Source organism: Triticum dicoccoides, chromosome 2B, assembly GCF_002162155.2.
Source record: "Triticum dicoccoides isolate Atlit2015 ecotype Zavitan chromosome 2B, WEW_v2.0, whole genome shotgun sequence".
NCBI classification, from domain to species: domain Eukaryota; kingdom Viridiplantae; phylum Streptophyta; class Magnoliopsida; order Poales; family Poaceae; genus Triticum; species Triticum dicoccoides.
The window spans coordinates 17,660,713-17,668,479 of record NC_041383.1 but is presented as its reverse complement, the minus strand read 5'-3'; the positions used below and the strand labels follow the sequence as shown (position 1 = coordinate 17,668,479).

The window sequence follows — 7,767 nt, the reverse complement described above, 5'->3', positions numbered from 1 at the left end:
AAGTAAGTACTACTGGCTAGCTAGTTGCGCGCATCTCCTGTTGATTCTATAGCTATACTTTCATCAATGCCATTTATAATGCTTCATTCTCAGTTTGATTGACCTCTATTTCTCGCAAAGTGCTTGTGGCAGGAACAATGGAATGATTTCTGTGGATACTACGTGTGCGAGTTCATCTACAACGCGACTTTAAAAAACAAGCGGGGCTACTCTAAAAGACAATATGAAGTGCATAAGCAATAATATTCACAATTTCATTTTATTACACCATCATTTCTATTGAGTTTCATTCATATATATGTATTAATTAATCCCCTTCTTCAAATTAGACGTGGCAGATGCGGAATGAACTCCTAGAACTAGATCGCATGAAAGCAATTCAAGAAGAATTGGCGGGATTCTTTTCTTGACCACGTCATCAATAAAGCCGGAGAATACCATGTGCAAATTGATTTCAATCGCTAGGGGATTGTAATTAAGAGATCTTATACATATTGTACATGTATGTAGCTAGTAGCATCGGAAACATGATATACGAAAACTTGTTGTTCGACCTCGGAGAAGGAGAGGTCGATCGATTACTTCTCTTGGTATTCATGACGAACTTCTGTACTCAATGGTTCTCTCGATCACTTATGTATATATAGTACGTAGCGTCGACCAAGCACGGACATAAGAGAGGACACTTCTGTGTATTAATTAGCTAGCTAACACAATATATGAAACACCTAAATTAACCCCCCAAAACCCCACCCCCCTTTCTTTCAAAAAAATAAACAAAAACCCCAGCCACGAGAATGCTGACGCGTGGATGCCTTTTGGTCCCGGTTGGTACCACCAACCGGGACCAAAGGCCCCCTGACTGGGCTCGGCGCACAGGGCCACGTGGTGGCACATTGGTCCCGGTTCGTGTTTGAACCGGGACTAATGGGTGGAGGTATTAGTAATGACCCATTAGTCCCGGTTCATGAACCGGGACTAAAGGCCCTTACGAACCGGGAATATTAGGTGTTTTTCTACTAGTGGTGCGTTTAGCAATTTACGCTGGCGGACGATTACTCTGCCAAACCCACGTCCTCCCACGCCCGTAGGAAAAAAAGCGGAATCACAAAAGGAAACGACACGTTTCCTGCTGACGGGCGCGAGGGCCGCGGAAAATGCGAAGACCACCAAATTTTGTGTGACGCATCTGAGAGCAGGCCGCCGCCCCGGTCGATCCACTTCTGACGGACGCGAGAGCAGCCTCCGTCGTTGCCGCTCCTCCGACGGAGGCGAGAGCAGGACGCCTCCCGCGCTGCTTCTCCTCTGCTGCCCCATGTAGGTCGCCAATCCTCTTCCTACAGACACGAGCGTAGGCCGACGCCCCTGCCGATCCCTTTCTAACGGACACAAGAGCAGGCCGCGGTTCCCGCCGCTCCTCTTCCAACGGATGCGAGAGCAGGCGGCCGCCCCGCCGCTCCTCCTCTGCTACCCAGGTACATCGCCGCCGAACAGAAAACTCCTCTGCACCCACGAATATATGCTACTAATTAAGGTGGCTTAGCGCTTTGCAGGTCGATTGTTTTGTAGGATTTGAATTCATGTTATTTTTTAATGGTTTCTTAGCGCCCTATTTTGGAGGAAATTTCTGCCAATTTCTGATTGAATTCTTGTGGTTCCGGCAGCGTCACCGGAACAGGAGAGCACAGTGGAAGGAGCATCAGGCACGTGGCTGCGGCGGCCGCGAAGGACGAAAAAGAGATGGATGGGTTCTGGCCAAGTTTCCGTGGCTCACGGTGTATCCAACTCTCTAGAATAACTAGAACATGAGTTACCACGACTTCTACATCAAAGGTTGGATCTTTAGCAGTTTGTTGTTGGGTGTGCCAACTTACTAATTTGATTTGATAAGTCAACCTGAGGAACTGCCGATTGGGTGTGAATGAAGTTGCTATTATGATTTTGTTCGTGTGCGCTAATGATAGATCTCTAAACTTGCATTTCTCTACTATGTTTGCCTGTGAGAGCTGCTGTGTTGGATAACGCCGACATGCACCAATGTAAACTTTAGATGAAGCTTACAGCATCGTGAGGAATAACCTTGATTTCTGCATGAGTAATGTACCTGTAATGTTTCATGCCGTGTTCCTGGACTACCAGCATTTCAAAATGATAAGCATTATGCATCAAAGTTTTCTTTGCATGACAATTGGTATGGTTGTTGCTTGACAAATGATTTAAAGGCGTAAATTGATTAGATAACATGTCATGTTTTCTAATTTGTGAATCATATAGTTCACATAAATATTTCGAAGCTGGACTAGATTGATTTTTAAGTTTGCCACTAACTGCACCTGCACATGTACATGCCAAATTTGTAGCATTTTACCTTGAAGAATCAGATAAAAAGAAGTAGATGTAATAAAATTAATTTTCGTAACATGTATGACTTCCAAATTTATATATTGGAGCTCATTGTCAGTTCAAATACCTCTCCTTCGATGTTATTGGTGATTCCAGTTGAATTGAATGTTGAGAATTGCTTTGCAGCCTGTGTGAACACTTACATTATTAGTGAAGAAGAATAAATTTAATCAGACATGCTTCTATTTGTTCTCTAATGATGTAATCATGTAACTCATATGCTTTCTCTTGTCAACAAGCAAGGTACTTCCTTCAGCAACTACTTTCGGAGGTCTGCTACTGCCATTTCATGGTACACTTTGCTTTTGAAAATTATCAAAGGAAACCAATGCAGAAAAAAAAATGCCCATGAACTGATGCTAGAAATGCAGGAAATCTGTCACCGCGATCTTAAAAATGATGAGTCCAACATCCCATTGAAAATTTGTAACTGGTTACTCAAAAGTGATAATACTTAAGTTATGTATATCATGGATTGCTAGAATTGATCTTTCCCTTTTATGCTCTTCGATTCATATATCATATTCGGCTATCTAGCTCTTGCTTTCCATACACTTCTTTAGCAGAACATCATCATATATTTTTCTGCTTAAAAAGCAACTTTAAATGGAAAATGAGTAAAGAAATTGACTATTATCACAGCCAATAGCTTTATTTGTTGCGCTCTTCCGCACTGGAATACCCTTAATGCTAATAATTTATTAATTTTAGTTAGATGACACCTTAACCCGTAAGTCATGTTTCTTGCAGTGTATTTTTTTGACACTTCCCTAAAATTAATCATATAGATCTAGAATAGTTGCTTCTTTAATTAAAGTAGTCTGCTTATGGGAGAGATAAAACAATCCAGTTCTATGACCATGAATAATGTCGGAAATTTAAAAATATTTGATGGAAAATCCTACACACTTGAAAAGTAAGTTGGGTATTTTTGAAAAGGATGATTCTCTGGCATGCATTTTCTAAGTTGTAATACTCTGCCTTCACTTGCACAATAACACTGCTCAAAGATGTATTATGCCTTGATATGCACAATAACATTGCCTTGATGTACTATTTTGAAGGCATATGCAAAATTACATTTGCTCGGAGAATAATTTAATTTGCCTTATTAACATCAATATTTAGTGGCACAGTATGCCTCACTCCAGGAATAATGTACCATTGCGATTGCTTCTAATTGAATCTTATATTTAATCATTTTTCTTGAAAGCGCATTGAACACCCATATATCTTTCTTGAACTGATCGGTATCACTGGACTTTGACAAATACATTTCTGATCTGGTGGTTTGACTATCGTTCTTTGGTAATTTACATATTGTTACATGTATATACCAGTTGTAAAATGCACCTAATTGTAGCGTTGGCACTCTGCTCGCCTGTTTGGTCATGCCTGGATCAATATTGTGAGCATCCCAACATGGCGTGGCTTTGCATGCCAAGGGCGGTGCATGGTTGGACAGGGTACAGGTTCTTGCCAGTGACGCAAGGATGAAGGTGAGTGTAAAGGTGTTGGTGCTGGTTGTCGCGGTGATGGCGCATCACTGATGTGGTTGAGTACAGTTTGCAGCCAACTAAGGGGAGAAACGAGAAGAGTTGGTGCAGCCGAAGCCGAACAAGTATTACTGGAGCTACCTCCACATTACCTGGAGCCTAAATTAGAGGACCTATTCATTCATTGTTTTCTTGGTTTTGTGACTGTTCAACAAGTTTTCTAGATTATCGTTTTATGGTACATGTTTTTCCATTTTTTTGTCCTTTAACACGAGTTGCATTGCATTGTGTAATGAGTATACCTATTATTATTTATGTGATCAGTGAAATTTTCACAATACTATGTATATGATCTAAACAATGGATGGAAATTAATTTTAGTTCACACAATATTTGAAGTTATGGCTAAACTATACAACATCCAATATAGTTTATAAATTTGTCTAACTGTTATCATTTATATTAGTCAAGACGTGCGTTGCACGTGCACATTTACTAGTTTTGTATAAGAGTATCTAAAACCGGACCCTCAAACCCGTCTTAAATATTTCCAAATACGATCTGCCATGTGAGGTGCATGCACGGTCGTCTATTCCGCTCCCCGAGCCTATTTCTCGCCTGATATCAGATTTAATTCAGTCTCGTTCTGGGCAGACCTACTGGGCCAGCCTAGTACTGTAGCTAGCACGTGAGTTGTTTTTCCTTTGTGGTTTTTACCAGTTTTTCACTGGTTGCATATTTTTCCTCCTGCTTTTATATTTTATTTTCTTCGGGTTTGTCAAGTGTTTTTTTATTTGTTTTTCCGGTTTTCTATAGTTTTTTTTTACCTTTTGTTTTTTCAACATATGTTCACTTTTCTGTACAATATCTTTTATAGATCTGAAACATTTTTTAGACACATTTAACATTTTTCAAATACATGCTTAACATTTTTTCAAATATATGTTCTCATGTCTACTTTTTTAATATACATTTTAAAATTTTTGTATACAGCTTAAATATTTATTTATATATATGTTTAAAATTTTACAAATATAAGATTAATTTAAAAAAAAAATCTTATTTCTGAATTTTACCGATTACCTGTTAAACATTTTCCAAATACACCTTGAAACATTTTTGGAATGGCACGAACCCTATTTTGAAACTACACGAACATTCTTTGCAAATTGTATACACATTTACAAATAATTTGGAAATTTGTGAACATTTTTTAGGTTAAGTACATATTTTAAGGGTGCAAATTATTCTTTTCATTACACTATTTTTTTAAAATTTAAAAGTTTTCTACAAAGTAGCACATAGGTTTTGCTTGAAAAGTGTGACCATTTTTTAAATGTTATAACATCTTTTTTAATGCTGACAACATTTTTTTAAACTACACAAACAAAATTTTACATTATATTTAAATTTTCAATTTCATGATTTGTTTTCTAAGTAAATTTAAGTTTGGAAATATGTGTACTTAAAATGTTTTCAAAAGTCAAAACAAACAAAAAATATAAAATAATACTCGATATGTTCTCTAATATAAGACCTTTTAGCTCTTTGTTAATTTGTATGTATCTGGACACTTTAGTATGTATTTTCACTCATTTTACTCTGTATATAGTCAATAATTTTATATAGTTCCACACAAATTTTTTATTTTGAAATAGTTAAAAAGTCTTATATTAGGGAACAAAGGGAGTATAAACTGACCTGCAGGGAGATTCTTTGGCCGGCCTATTAGTAATGATGGCTTAGGCAGACCAAGTTTGTATCTCGCGGCCAGTATTTACCGCGTACCGTGATAGATACCAACCAAACGCGTACCCACCCGAGCGTTGGATTCTTCATGGGCTGGCCCGCTGCAGGGTTTTTTAGCCCGTTTGGAAGATTCCACAGTCTTCCTGAACCGTTTATTTCCATACAAATCTGTGTTTCCTTTTTATCAGATGTTTCATCCATATTATTTTTTTATTTTCGTTTTTTATTTTTCAATTCGTGGACAGTAATGTGTATATTCTATCGGTCTTTTGTTTTCCTTTTTCTTTCCTTTTTCCTATTTTAATATTAGAACCAATTTTTTATATTGGCAAACATTTTTTGTTCATGATCATTATTTTGAAATTCGGTAAGAATTGTTGAAATTTGCAAACACTTTTGGAATGAGCGAACACATTTTTCCATCCGGGAACATCTTTTGAAATTTTAGAAAATTCTTTGAATTCCATGAACATTTCTCAAATCTATGTACATTTTGCTAGAATATGGATTTTGTTTTCAAATTGGCGAACATTTTCTTAATCATTGAACATCTTTCTGAAATTCGCAAACAATATTCTAATTTGTGAATATATTTTGAATTTGCGAACATATTTTCAAATTCATGTGCATTTATTGAATGAGCGAATAAGTTTTGAATCGAATAATGTTTGTTGATAGTTGGGAACAAAATGTGAAATTCTGAACATTTTATGAATTCATGAACATTTTATAAAACCCTGAGCATCACTCAAATTTTATGAACTGTTTCAAAAATTCAAAACTTCTTCAAATTCATGAACATTTTTTAAATTCCGAACATTATTTTTAAATTTGACATTCCTAAACAGTGCTCAGTGTAAAAATGATAAAATTAAAGAATAAAAACCAAAAACAAATGACGGGAGCGCCCAACCCGCACATGAGCCGACCTAAAATTGCACTGGGGCACAAGCAGGTGCGTGATTGGTGGCTCTCTGCCAACCCATGCGATAAATAGGAGTTATCGTATCTCACCATAAGCAAGACAATGTCGATCCCAATTGTGTGCTCAAAGTGTTTTCGTTACATAGGAGTATTATTGTATTTGGGTTCCCGATTGTATTTATTTATTACACCACTATTGAAAGTGTGTTGCTTTAGTTCACTCTTTTTCAGAACGTCCCGTTGTTTCTGCGCTTCTATTGCAATGTTAGCCTATATTAGTGTTAGTATGCTATTGATTGATTATCAAGATAAAATCTAATTTATATTTTTGTGGTGAAAGAAAAGAGCAAATAAATTCCCTGTAAAAATAGCTCCTGCATTGTATAGAATAAGAAAAAAAAATACAATCCAAGGACTCAAACCAGATCATTTGGGTGAGTAAAAGAGATGGGATTACAACAGCTAAGGGCAACCCCGACATCGTGCATCAAAACATTTCTGAGTGTCTGGACCGTGTTGTCTGGACACTTTTGTCCTTCAGTATCATATGCATCAAACGTCAGCGGCGTCCAGGTGTCTGAATTCCCTTAATCTGGTACCAAACCTAGGGAGGTTTGAAGGTGTCGACTCACTGTTACTATGGCTACATCTCCCCACATTTTCATGTGCTTTTCTTCTAAGTTTACATGGCCAATCTTGTTGTTTGGATTTGATGCTCATTTGATGTCTACGGTTGGACGACCTGTTCTCCTACCGCTACTGCAGGCAGTGTCCGAACAATGATCCGCATTGGAGTTACCAATGGCGTGCATCAAAATGGACACACCAAATATCCGCGAATGCATCCGGACGCGTCCGCGGACAGGGATTGGGGAGCCCGCCATCCGATCGCATGTACCAAATGTCCGCCCAGGTCCAGACACCTGCATCTGAGATGCATATCTTGATCAAAATAGAAATTTAAGCATAAGATTAAACAATTGCAAATATATACAATCACAACAAAAATCACCAGATGTTTATAAGTTCTTACATGAGGTCGCAAAAAGTTGCCGGTCTGTCTGTCCAGTCAAAAACTCCATTTTTTGCCTGCTAGGCTGGTTGTCTGTGCCAAATTCTTTACTCCGCGGCCAGCTCATCCAACTCGACCACGAGTCACTTCAAAATCCTAGCATGGTAAGCTTGCACAATTCTT

At 37.9% G+C, this 7,767-nt stretch overlaps 1 long non-coding RNA gene across 1 annotated transcript; it reads left to right on the top strand.

Annotated features, from left to right (window-relative positions):
- The first annotated feature begins 1,210 nt into the window (after positions 1-1,210).
- Positions 1,211-4,133, top strand: LOC119361812. The gene is made up of 2 exons (XR_005172974.1): positions 1,211-1,475; positions 1,665-4,133. It is a non-coding gene; the product is annotated as an uncharacterized LOC119361812 (long non-coding RNA).
- Positions 4,134-7,767: the final 3,634 nt, after the last annotated feature.